Raw genomic sequence first — 15,171 nt, 5'->3', positions numbered from 1 at the left:
TTATAAACAAACCAAGACTAAGAAAATAAAGAATTCAAATAAACAACAATCAATTCCAAGCTCATAGAAGATTAAGACACCGCGCCTTAAATAATAAATTACATCGACGAAACCGCGTAAATTAAATGTCAAGATATGAAAGTCCAAACCTTTTTCATTCTCCGACTAGTTATGAATAATATACGGCTGAGCTTGAATTTTCTTACGTGCTCTAGTAATAATTTATGAGCCGGCGAAGACGGATTTTGTTGGTCATATATTTTTGGAAATAATTCTTTTTTAACAAAACTTAACAGCCTTTTAGACGGTCAGTACTTCGAAAATGGTAAACTTAAAACTAACAGCTGATAGCTTTGAAATAAAAAAAAGAATCATCGAAATCCGAAGTTCCAGTCCAAAGTTTATCAGTAAATAGTAATGTGTTAGTAATATGAGCAGTTTTCTAAAGGAATATTCAAACGTAGTCTAGCATATGCTTTGGCTTAATAGTTTATGAATTAACGTAACTGTAATGCTCAGTTTGAATTAACTAGTATGTTATATAATATGGCGAGTGAACCACGTGAACTAAATATATTTTACACGATGGAAATCACAAAAGGGATCTTATAACACCCAATTTATTTTTTCATTGAATTAAGTGTTAAATCTTTTGTTAATTATTTATTTATTTATTTTGATTTTACATTACATATAAAATATCAAAATTCATATACGCAATTATAAGGTCAATGTAAAAAAAAAAACACTTACAGGTAAACACAACATGCGAAAAATAAGTTTAAAAGTATACAATTAGTGATACACAAAAAGTTAAAAGAACAATGATATATTGTGTACTTAATCTATCCTGTTCATTAAAAAGTGAATTAAAAGTTTTGCGGAGCTTGTTGGGGGAATCTACTAATATATCAAAAAACTCACTGTAGTCGTTTACAGATAGTCTTTCAATCTTTTTTAGAATTAGCGATTTCCTACTTGCTGGTGTTCAGCATGTAATGCATGTATGGTTCAACCCAAACTAATAGATACATGAACTATACAAATATACGAACATAACTAATTTGAAAGCATACAGTATTGCGCGGGTCAGCTAGTTCTACATAAACCGATGAAATCTATTGACCAAGGACAGTTCAAGGACAACATTGACATTTGCCCACAATCGAATCATATTTAACGCTCCGATTAAGACGTCCGACCAAATGTTCAGCCAATACCCAGACAAAGACGGGATCTCAATACGAACTAACGTTGGCCTCGAATAATCGAGTTTACCACAATTAAACGGCTCAGACGATTGCTTCGTTTCCCGAATATTAATAGGTTTAAATTTTGACAGGCCTTTAAGTTAGATGAACTGTGAATAGGGTCGCGTTTAATGTATTTCGTGATAATTATAGTACTCCAGTTTCTAATTGTTGTTGAATTGTTAGCTGTATTGAGTTCTAGCTTCGTTATCAAGGACGGAGATAATGGTATTATCAATGAAGGGTTTATTCAGATTGCAGGTAAGTTTATATTTGTAATTTTAGAGTATTTAAATTAAGGTTTAATTGGATTTGGACCTTTAACATTAATCATATTTCATTTGACTTTAATAAAAAAATAACATTATGATACTTAATTCTAGAAATGCGAACGTACGTAATTGGTGTTATTTTTTTTTAGATCATAAATAAGAATACCTACTTTAAACTACAATACAATAACATACAACTCTACATTTTAATTTACGCAATAAAGGATTAAAATTACATTACCCTGGTCCCTGATACAAAATCGTAACGAGCAGAGAATTTTCAATTAGACACATTAAGCTTGAACTCAAAGCTCGATCTATCATGTTGATGAAGTTAATCAAAAACAAAGATAAACCAGCGGAAGATAATGAAATCATTTCGGAACTCAGATCACGTTTTCTATTTCGCCTCGAACAATTTTTAAGTCTGTAAAGTGATGTGTGCAAGGTTGGTACGTGTGGCGCCTTTGCTTCAGGATTTATATTTCAGATATATGAGAGCAAAATATACTGCGACGTAGTGCTTTATACATACAAATATTATGAATGCGAAAGCAGTTTACTGCCAATATGTCTGGCTCTGGTAGAATCGATCTTCTGCACGTTTTTCACAAGTGTTCGTTAGAAACGGAAATTTGTTTGTTATAGACCTTAGTTATTTAAAAATCGTGTAGCTGCAAGATTGAAATATAAAGAAAGTCTCTTGCAATTGGATATCATAATTACAATGACAATCGATAAACGATTCGTAAAGCGTAAACGATATGACAAAGAAGAAAACTTAACTAAGTAAAATGAAGTAGAAGTTCGAATCCCGCCTCGTAATCGCTTTTTTTGTATTCTATAAAAAATATAATTTAGGAAAATAGGAAGTACCTTAATATCTAATTTATATCCATATCAAAAATCTGTTCCACAAAACACATAAACTTTCGCATTTATATCTAGGTTATACATATTTCTGTTGTTGAATTATTTCTCCAACATGACTACGTGACGTCACTCCAAAGCTACATAGGTATATGATGCAGGGACAACATACACATGTAGCAATTTATGTCCGTTTACACTCATGCAACGGGCTCCAATTTTCGCGATGAATGTGTCAATTTCATGGAATCGATATTGCATTGAAAATTCCCATTTTAATGGCGCGTTTCGTAAGGATATTTATATAAGAATTTATGTTGGGTGTTTATTTAATATTTATGTATTCGTTGCAGGCGCGGTCCCAGCCTGACATTTTGGGGGGGGACACGCAGCTGGAAAGGTATGGAATCCCCCCCCCCAACCGTACTCGCCAAATATCGTATTCACGTGAAGAAGAAGTGATAAGCAAAAACTTGAGAAAATCGTACTCGATAAAATAGAAAAAAAATTCTTATACTGTACAATATATTATAAAAAAACCGGCCAAGTGCGAGTCGGAAGACGTTAGCTGCAAATTTTCGCAAATTTCAACATTTGCAAGGGATTAAAAACAGGTTTAAGCAGAACTTTAGATGTGCGAGTGACTCCGATTTGCATCAGTTTTTTATATATTGTACAGTATAAGAATTTTTTTCTATTTTATCGAGTACGATTTTGATTCGCCGCGCCTGATTCGTTGTGTATTTAATTTATATCATCATCATCATTACGACACGGACCTCCTATGAGGGTACAGGCCATAATCCACCACGCTGGCCAAGTGCGGGTTGGCAGATGTTACATCGTCGAACTTTTTGACATGTCGGTTTCCTTACTAGGTACTTATAGGTATTTTATATAATTACTAGCTTTCCGCACCGTTGCTTCGCCCGCGTTTTCAAAGAAAAACCCGCATAGATCCCGTTCCCGAGGGATTTCCGGGATAAAACCTATCCTATCTCTCAAGTTGGATCGAATTACACATGGTGTGCGTATTTTATTATAATCGGTTAAGTGGTTTAGGAGTCCATTGAGGACAAACATTGTGACACGAGATTTATATATATTAAGATAGTTCGCTATAAAGAACTTGCTATATAAAACCTAAACGGTTGAATGATTGAAAATTTAAATATTCAGTTGCATTTCATCTATGAAAAATATTGGAAGTGTTTCTACATTTTGTCGTAAATAAAATGGAATAAAAGTTTTAGCGGTTAAGAAATTTCTTTGATTTCTGTCGACGAGCGCGATGGAAAAATTGACGCAACAAGGCAGTAATATTATATCAAAGCAGCTGTTACCAAGACTTCAATTTTGTTTAAACTTCTAAGCGTGGTTTTGTTTAAAAGAATACATTTCAACCAATTTGTTTGGATTGCATTTCCCTTCGAATAAACAACTTCGCTATCATTGTGAAATTTTCTTGGTGAGTGAAGGTTTTCCGGTTCAATAAATTTAAATTAGCTCTTGGTATTTATATACATCAAGTATACACCATAGTTTTATAAATAACATAAATATAATAGTTTTTGGAAATTACAACTACTACCAGTAGGTAGTAGGTAGTAACCTACTGTACTATTATTCGTAGACCTCGATTATTATAATTGTTTTCCACATATTTTGGTCTTGGTAGCGGTAGACGCTTTGATTGGATCTAAATAATTAGGAAATATTGATGCACACAACAATCTACTGCTTATTTTCAAATCCAGGAATTTATTTTACAACTAGCTGTGCTCCGCGGTTTCACCCGCATTGCTCCGCTTCTGTTGGTCTTAGCGTGATGATAATTCCTTCCTCGATAAATGATCTCGAAATATAACACCGAAAAGATTTTTCAAATCGGACCAGTAGTTCCTGAGATCAGCGCGTTCAAACAAACAAACTCTTCAGCATTATAATATTAGTATAGATTTACAATTACTGAAACCAAAACCACTGGACCTCTAGTACTCTCTATTCAAGCTCTTATCAAGTTAAATGACTCTAGAATCAAAAGACAAAATCCAAAGGAAATTATTAACAGCTTTCTGCTAATTATAACGTCTTTACATTAATTAGGTGTCTTTTAGGTGTTATGTTGCTGCAATGAATCGGTTCTATAGCTATATTTAGCTCATTACGAATGAAATAGATGGGAATTGGAACAACAAAAGGACGGGAAATAAGAGATTATTTGGAAGAATTAGTTCTTAAATTGGACCAAATGTGCATCGGGGAATAGAATAGCGATGGCGTTAATTTGATTGCATTATATGTTGTTTTTATTATACGATGTATGGCATCGATGGCCTGAATTCTTTAGTTTATATCCCAGTTCTTTTCCTACCTTCCTGTTATCTCCCCCGTCTTGCCCTTCTAAATTGCTTGCCCTTTTGTCGTTTTTAAGTAAATTAGCTTCCATGGGAATTGGCAAGTCATGTGTGTCATCAATACCCATGTACAATTTACATTTTTTTTGAAACAACACAATACATTTCTTAAACTAGGTAATTCCAAGAGTCAATGTGCAAACTTTTATTATTAGAATTTTTTTATGTAAAAAAATATTTAATGAATTTGAATTATGAGCAAGGAAAGAATTGAGAAAGTTCTAGAATTAAATATAAAATCCATTAATGCAATATCTAATAATTATGTGACCTCTTTTCTTAGACATTTCGATACAACATTCATTACCCAAATAACATTCTTCCAAAAGACCAAAATACCATAATATCGTGCGTAATGTTATGAAATATTCGGCATAATAAATAATTAGTCTTCTCTACCATTATTTATAACAAGGTAGCCTCTCAGGGTTGTTATAAATAGTTGAAGATATCGTGTGGCCGACGACAAAGCCTGATTAATAGCGTTTGAGATATTATATTAAAGTATCGGCTTTCCCCTTATATTCAGGAATACTTTTGGACATTATTGCGTATTATTTTTCAAGATACAATGTATTATCTTTCACGTTCATTCTATATGGGATAAGGTTTGAGAAAATTGAGAATTATGGGATAATCTTTAGGATGCTTTGTTAAATATTTGTTGTCTTAGTTTATTTTTTTTTATAAAATATGGATTACAACTAACACTACTATTAACATAAAATTTACGTAGGATTTTGTTTTAGATTACTACATACCTTTCCAAACCCTATTTAATAATTCAAGTCATATCTATGAATTCAAATTAAAAAAAACATTTTCCTTTCTATACATTCAAGACTTTTTTAATTTTTATTTACAAAAAGCACATACTTATAATTTGCGAAAGTGTCAGTTGATGAAAAATGACCCTTCACTATCAGGTGCGAATGAAGGTAACTTTACGACCTGCGATCTCAAAGAGGCTTCTCCATTGATGGATCACGTGATATCTGACTGCTGACTCAGCTATGCTTTAAGTGGGTGTTGAATATACGGTGGAATATTTTATTGAGCTTTTGCATTATTTATTGTTAGGTAGATTCGCATGAGTGGACAAAGAAGTTCTTATAGGAATAGGATGACCGCGTAAAGTAGCCTATGTTACTGTCTAGTCGCCTATCTATTTCAAATTACAAAAATCATACCATAAAGTTGGGTTGGGACGTGAAATGAAGACAAACACACATTTGTATTATTTATAGGATCTTTTTTAAAAGGCAAAAACATGTAACTTTCTTCATAGATAATCCCTTCCTATTGATTGTAGGGTATTCCTTGGATAAATACAAAAAAAAAATACAATTTATTCAATAATTATCAAAAAATATACAGTTCATTGTTCTTATTGAATTACATTCTTTGATTTGTTGTGATAAACTGTAATAGGTATATGTAAATGCACTTGTATGCCATTTAATTTTTAATAGCCATCTCATAAAATAAATTGTGTAAATGACTGTAAGTACATAAATCAATTGAGCATTTTATCAAAATATTTTCCCACAATCTACTTTTTAACCACATAAAAAAAAAACTTTCTTAAAAGCACAGGATAATGCTTCGCACAGATAAGAACCGTGTGTTTAAATTTTTGAATTTGCTCCGTCAGCATTTAGCCAGGTAAGTGACTCCATTCTTCCCGGCCTGGTGATAATTCATTTTAAATAGAATTGTATGTGGAATGTTCAAATGGTTATGGTGTTTGGTTGAATAGTATTTTTTATGTATTCTCAATTAGAATACAGTTTTAACAGGTTACTGTTTAAGAACAAATTTCTCTATAAATTTTTTCATTGATAGATTTTCTTTTACAAGTAGATGATCAGTTTTCTCTGTCCTGCTAGACTGAGACATTGTTTTTTTTTATTTATCACCGGAATTCGATCCCGGACTCATCAGTTTTATGCTCAAGTGTTTACCACTGTACCAAGGAAGCCATATAACAGTAATTTAACATTGATTTAATAACATACTATATCAAACCTATAGAAAAAGAAGTAAAAATTCAAGTACTATAAATTCAGGTCACCATTCCCTAACCAAATCGCTGTTTGCAAGGCTATTCTCTAGAGTGTACCCAATCTTAGACACCTTTGGCAGTTATGAGCTTATGCTCGACTGCCTGGAAGGCACCACAATTCGCATGTATTTCAAGCATTTCAAACCACAATATGAAGATAGTGAACGTACTATCTAGTTGTCTGTAAAACAAAAAAGTTGATGAGATAAACGCATCTATGGTCATAAAAAATGTCTTATCTACTGTTTCTAACAAATCCACAGAATTTTGTAAAATATCCGAGCGAAGACGCGGGCAGAAAGCTTATAAAATGCAGAAATTCACAATAAATAAGTTGTATTTTATTATTCTTCTCTTATAAATTACACAAAAAACTAATGAAATAAAAAAGTAGTAGGTACTATCACAAGGTATCTAGCTATGCTGTCAAAACGCTACAATAAAATAACGATACCGAAACCGAAATACAGAGTAACGAAAATATCGGTATCCGAATTTCATATTGAAACGGGAAACCTCCAATGTTTCCGCTTGGCCGGTCCTGTCGTAACAGGCTTCATGGGTGAGAGTTAACGGGAGAAATATTTCAATTTATTCGACCAAAATACCAACGGTATATCGTATTAATTAAGTTTGCGTAATATGGTAGAAAGCAAATTTAGGAGCTATAAAAGTATTAAAATGTGTGAATTTTAAAAATATTTTTGGAGTAGAAGAATTTTATGGAAATTATAGTTATTTTTAGACATTTAGATATTTATTTTATTTTCTAACTAATGAGTTCACTCGTTATTTCACTCTCAATTATTATGAATAAAAAATATCATGTCTCTTTTAGATATTTTCAATAAAACCTACGCTGTTTATTGTAACCTATTTTGGAACAACTTAGATGCTTTTAAGCTACTCCAATAATGTCGATGTCGTGGTTGCTATCTAGGACATGTTAAAAATATTTCATAACTCATATAATTATATAGGTACATAGTGTATTTCCCAAATATTTTTATGGTACAAAAAATTAATCAAATTTCAAGCATTTTTCAACATTAACAAAAAGAGTTCAGTTAAAATACATAAAATTACTGTTCGCTGTTCCTTTCCTTCAAAATTTCTTTCTTCTTTTCTAGATCCAATCCAACCCCGGTATAACCAAAGACGAGCCGCTTGAAGGATGGTCCTGTAATGGAATGAAACATTATGAGATGAGTGGCTAAAGATGAATTTTTTCATCACAATAGTTTTAAACGCGACCTTCTTAGAGTGATGAGACTGACCACGTTAACGAAAGTTATTTAGGCTGTGTCCACACTTTGGATTTCACCGCGCGGATTTTATTTTGCACAAATTCCCCGTGATTTTATTACTGCTAATGCGGATACGTCCCTATGATTCAATGTGTTACAGAATTTCGGAAAAAAATCCGAGCGGTACAAACCACTGTGCGGACACAGCTAACTCTGTGTCACGACGAAGGAAAAATATAATTTTCACATAGATTTATAATTTATTTATCATTATATCACGGAGCTTCAGTCTCCCTAACTGTCTGCTCGCGATAAACCAATAAACTACTGCACCGATTTTCATGCTGTTTCACCAAGTGTGTATTTGGTAAATATTATTTGTATATTCTGTCTTCTTGTATGGCAACTTATTCTTAATCACACATAAACTGAAATAAACAACAGAAATATCAATTAAAAACCAGCAATACCCAATAATGTACTTCTTGCACGATTTATTATTTATGGACCATAAGTAATGGATTAACGATCCAACTATTTGTAGCGTTAATAATAGCGTCTTTATTACTTTCCGACTGTAATATTAACACTAATAATAATAGTACAATGTTATTAAACCATGTTTAATATTATAGTAACAACGTATAAAATAAAAGTTTATAAAAAGTGATTAATAAAAGTATTGTGAATTGTGCGCTTTAGTCGTTTTCCGCAGTCTGTGTGTGCTTAGTTATATTTAATACTTTTAATGCGTTTTTTTTTAATAAATAGAGTGATTCTCAAGCAAGTTTTAAGGATTATAATTCATTAGGTTTTAAACAAAGTGGGCGAAGCCGTGGGCAGTAAGAAAGTATTAAAGAATAATAGAGTAACTCTGTTTTAATAGTTAAGAATTTAATACAAATATAACGTGCACAAAATGAAAAAGCTAATCTCGACATGTCTATTAACTAATTCTTTCCAAACCAAGTTACCCTTAAACTAGAAGTTCAAAGAAAAAATCAGCCAGTTGTCAATACTCCTCGAAACTTCCAATAGTCACTGGCCTCTCGGGAGTGACAGGTCGACAGAGGTTTAAGTTTTATTGTTTTGTTGCGAGTTTCACGTTTTTTTAATGGTCCCTCTTCACAATGTTGGCCAGTGTGGGCCACAATGGGCAGTATTGGTCCAACAAAATATGATCCTCGATGTTTGCCTATGCATAGATAAATATCTACAACAACGAGCGATCACAGACATTTAGCACCAGCGCAAATATGGCGAAGCACATTTTTCATTATCAAACTATTATCAACATTGTATTTATTGAAATAATATTAAAAAAAGCGCAGCGCGCTACTTTTCGCGTGAAACGCTTCAATGCTCCACGAAATAAATTGTTTTTATTTGATTTTATTTTGATGAGAATAATGTCGATAATAGTTTGATAATGAAAAATGCGCTGAACTGCGCTTCGCCGTATATTATCTGCGCCGGCCTTTGGGCTTTCTACGCTATCGTGATTGCCTCTACTCGCCCAACACTGCCCAACTGTGAAGAGGGCCTATAAGTTTTATTGTTTTGTTACGAGTTTCACGTTCTTTTAAGGGTCAAATGGTTTTATTAAGTTAATACTGGCTTTGGAAAGTTACTGGCGAGTGGGTGATGTATGAAAACATTTATGAACGAGACGGCTTTTATAACTAAAGTTTTGTTAGTGCCACGGGTTGTTAGAGGTGGTTGTAATTTTTGTCTTTTGCTCTCTTACGTAACTATATTGACACGTGACCAAATAGGTTTTTTAATTAGCTATCTTTCTTTTTGGATAGATATTGATAGATTATTCTAGATTAAAAAATTTAATAAAATCAGCGGAGCTATGAAGTGGTGCAATTTAATTGCAATAAAACATTACACATTTTTCAGATGTGAAATCTTAAATAGTCATCTTGTATAACAACTATAACCTAATACTTAATTCACGTATAATATAAAAAAACTCAAAGACTTTAAAGATCTTTAAAGCCCAAAATGTAAGTATATAAAAGTAACAGTTCATTTGGGGGATATAAACTGCGCACTTTATCTAACTGACCGATGCAGTCAGTTCAAATGAAACTCTAGAATGACTCTAGAGATTTACAAATCGTAGAATTTTAAGACTTAACTTCATATGTGGATATTGTTCTAGATATTGCAGTGAACAATGAAATTTAACGATATGTGTAATTGTTAGATGTTCTCGGTGAATTAAAATAATTTGTAATTTTAAAATATTGTGTTAAAAAGAATTATCACAATCATCGAAGTGAAAGTAAGTAGTTATTATTTATGCATACATTATCATGTAAGTATCGGTGTCGATATTTTCTACAATATTCTTCTTTAAATTTGATTTTAGTTTTAGAAATAGTAAAAAATCTGCGGTTATATTTTTCTTTTACTGCATCAAAAAAAATGTCAATAAATTGAGACTCGCCAAAAAATAGTCGTTGAAAGCGCCAAAAAACAAACGTGAACCAAACGGAAACAGGAATATAAAACCGCAACTGAGAACTGGAACTTTTAAATTCCACAAATCCCACTAAATAAACACACTACGTCATTGTCCCGTCACAAAAGATTAACTCCCGAGTAAATATTTTGTTTGCAACCAGAGCCTAAACGTGGAGCCTTTGTCGTCAACCGTCCACCAAGTGTTCAGAGGACTGTTTTATTTTACGCATTTACTTTAGTACACTGCTTATTTAATTGGTGTTTTATAAATTTTAAGCCTTTACACAAAATGTTTCTTCATTTTCCTGTCGGTTTATTTTTGTCTTGAATAAATATGTGCTTAAATATAAGCTTCAATCCCGTGGGTGGGAATATTTCCGACCCTTATTTGGGACACGTCATATTATGTATTATGACAAATATAATTTAGAGGTAAACAAGTAATTATGAAAAAAATCTTCCAACCAGATAAAGACCGAGAATCAATTATTTTGTTTTCTATATGTATATTGTAATTTGTATCTATCTATTGCGTAATATTTTAATATGTGAAGATTCAAACACTCTCCAGGTTATGATTGAGCAACTGATACGCGAAAGCGAAAAGGTAGGATTATCAATTAATACCAGTAAAACAAAATTAATGACTAACTATATAAAAACTACAATTAAATCTGACAGTGCTTTTGAACTGGAATATGTCGACGAATACACATACTTACTTAGACCAAATAATATCTCCAACTGACATCACAACAAAAGAAGTGCAAAATAGAATAACCCTGGGATGGAAGAGATACTGGGCTCTAAGAGACATAATGAAAAACGCAGATATTCCAATTGAAGGCAAGAAGAAGATATTTAATACATGCATACTACCAAGCATGACCTATGGTTGTCAGACATGGAGTTGTACGAAGAAAAACATAAAATCCCTAGAGACTTGCCAACACCGAATGGAAAGAAGCATACTTAATGTAAAACTAAAAGACAAAATTAGGCTAAAAACAATTAGGAAACAAACTAAAGTTATAGATATAAAGTACCGAATCAAACAGCTGAAATGGAAATGGGCAGGACATTTAACAAGAAGTAAGATAGAAAAGTGGACGAGGGAGGTGACGGAATGGTGCCCTAGATATAATAAAAGAAGTAAAGGAAGGCAATATCGAAGATGGGAGGATGATATAAAGGAGGTGGCAGGACCATGCTGGACGAGGATAGCAAGAAATAGATCGATGTGGAGAATTCTTGGGGAGGCCTATGCCAAAGAGCAAGACAATCATAAAACCGGTGTCTAATACAAAAAATAATATTTTAATATGATGTTACTTTCATAAACCTACGAAGAAATGTGACATTTAGATTGTTAATAAAGGCTTTATTTATTTATTTATTTATTTATTTTTAATTAACACAAAAGCCTCTTATTCCAACATGACCACAAGACACGTATTCCTATAATAATTCAGAGTTAATTGAAAATTTCTCAGCAATACAATAAAATGTATAGCGAATGCAGTTCGGAATGTATAATGACTCGATTAGAATTGAGCGCATCCAATGCAGATCAAATCGAAGGAATTTCATTAGACTATAAGGTGCAGGGACATTCCAAGTAGTTATAGATCGAACTGTGGTAGAATATTGATTAATTACGTAAGTTGTATTCATTTTTTATACGACTTCAAAACAAAGGAGGAGGTTCTCAATTCAGCCGGTAAGTATATTTTTGTATTTGATATTTTCATTTATATTTCTACGTGTAGCACACATTTGGAGAGGAAACTAATTTCGGTTTTGTTTGCTTATTCAGCATTATTTTCTAAATTTAGACCTTTATTAAATCTTTTTGAAGGTTTCAACGAAAGCGCTAAGATACACCGACGATGGAGACGATAAATCATTCCACAAGGTTTTGTATCATATTATTAATGGCTTTAGGCTACCGGCGTTAAAAAATCTTCACTTTTCTTTAAAATAATCAAAATAAACACTAACTTCTACATAATCATTTCCCTTTATCTTCTTGATAACGGATTCTAACAAAAGTGTAATTAGTATCATAAATACACACATACATCATAATAATTGGTACATGTTCTACAGAATAAAATTAATAGTATTACCTCATCCACAAGCAATCTAACAACTAAACATAGCTCGAGTCACGTTCTATCGTTTCTTGTTGACCCTCCAAAGTTCCAAGGTTTATAAAGTTCCTAACGAGAATTCGGCTTAGCTCTTTGTTTACTAAATTCCGAATTTTAGGTGCCTTTTGAACATTTCGGGAATATAATTAATGGGCCGACGTTTTTGATTGTATGTTTTAGGAGTAAAAAATAACAAGAACATTCCAGGAGCTTCATAACCTACAAACAGAATAGGTTGTAGGAATTTTAGAATAATAGTTCATTTAGGTATTTGTACTATGGTAGAGTATAAACAATTAGAAAATTGTTAAAATGCTATACTTAACACACACCAACAAAGTCTACGGATATTTTTAATTTCATCAAATTCCTTAAAATCTATGTTGAATTTTGTGATAATATAGCAAATGGAAGGAATAATTTATAAAAATATTATTTAAATCAATAATATTAACATCTGAGTTCCACACAGTAAAAATCAAAGAGATCAGTCAAACTGCAAGCTAAAGTGGTCTTTAATAAACCTCTTTTAAAGTCTAATAAATAATACTAAGGTTATAATGGTTATAACCTTAGTATCCATCGTTACAGAAAGCTAAAGGCCGTTATATCCTTAACTAGAACTCATTTCAATAAGAACGCAAACGAAGAATCAAATGATCTATTTATCCGCTATACTCCGCTCCAGCGAGCCAAACAATCGAATCAAGATCAAAATACATCAAAGTGCTTCGGCCTTTTTATACAGATTCCTGATTGGTTTGCCCCATTAGGCCTATTTGGAAATACTGCCAATATAGGATTAATATATGGATGGATGTAATTTATAAAAGTTATAGGTTTGTTGTGAAAAACATGTAGAGGAAGAAAGAAAGGAATTTAACAAGGTTCTTCAACTTTTGTGAAGTGAATCTTCTTTAGGCGCGTTGAGAATAAAATTTCAAGGTCATGGCAATACCGTCACGTCATGGAGTAAGTCGACGATTTTGGCATCCTTGAATCTCGCCAAAGAAGTTTCACTTCTGACACGTCTGCTCGGCACGCACACTCTTTTTTTAACTTAAACAATAATATATTTTGCTGTGTAAGCGTGTATGGAAAAGTAGAAACATATTTTAGTGGGATATTTAATTTATTTCTCTAATGAATTTGGTCTAATCGTTGGTCGTTGTCGCGTTGCTCTGGGAAAATTCATAATTATGTAATGGGAGGAATTGAGAAAACTCATTTTATTAATTTTAATTCTTTCTAGAACGAATAATATTGATTGTCGATAGATACATAAGATCATATTATATAAAGACAAAAATGTGCTACGCAAGTGCGTAGGTAATTTTGTTTGCTACGGCTGCGGCGTCGCTACGGTGAAAATGAGACAGACAAGTGTCCTAAAGTACATTTTATATTTTCTTCTGTTATTTTTTAGATAAAATGAAAATAACGTGCATATATTATCGTTTAAAAATAATTACGTTCGTTTTAATACATTATGAGCACTTTGGTTTTAATCGACTTCATAAAGAGATTCATTAAACTTGAATGTAAATAAATAATTATATGTGTATTACAGTTTATGATGTAAAACAGTAATTTAAATAATACATTTATTTAATACTAGCTTCTCAGCGACTAGCGACTCAGTCCGCGCGGAAAAATTAAGAAAAATTAAGATTTATTTTTTTCTACGTTACTTTTCCGGGATAAAAAGTATCCTATTTTATGCCCAGGATAATAAGGTACAATTATACCAAGTTTCATCGAAATCGAACCGTTAGTTTTCACGTGATGCTTTCACATACAGACAGACAGACGGACAGACAGACAGACAGACAAAATTTTTTTTAATCACATATTTGGGTTTGATATCGATAAAGTAATACCCCCTGCTAAATATTTTCAATGTACAGAATTGACCCTTCTACAGATTTATTATATGTATAGATCTTCATAATATTACGTTCAACAATTTAATGAAGGGAAGGACTTTTCATCATAGGCCTTTAAAACTATTGTATTTACTAATGAGGACTATGATTATTTATCAGCTACAGACTAATATTATGATATAGATTGTATAAGTATAATATTTTTTTAAAATCACTCTCTAATAAGAAGTTCATAACCAAACATATTTAATTTGGATCAATATTTGTTTATTAAATTGGGACAAAATTTTCGTAAAAATGTTATTAATAATAATATCGATTCCTATAACATTTACTAGCTACATAAAGTTTGTGTTATATATTAAGCGATACTATATCTTTCTTGTATCACTAGTGAAAAATGCATGGAAGTTAAGTAAATAAAAGATGCATTTAAGTAAATGCGCTAAAATATTCTTCCAACACTTTACGCAATGAATTACTGTATTAAAAAGAAGCGTCAATGAAGATAATGAAATACTAAGGGAGTTGTGGAT

Source organism: Colias croceus, chromosome 13 (assembly GCF_905220415.1).
Source record: "Colias croceus chromosome 13, ilColCroc2.1".
NCBI lineage: Eukaryota > Metazoa > Arthropoda > Insecta > Lepidoptera > Pieridae > Colias > Colias croceus.
Note: the sequence above shows the minus strand (reverse complement) of the source record.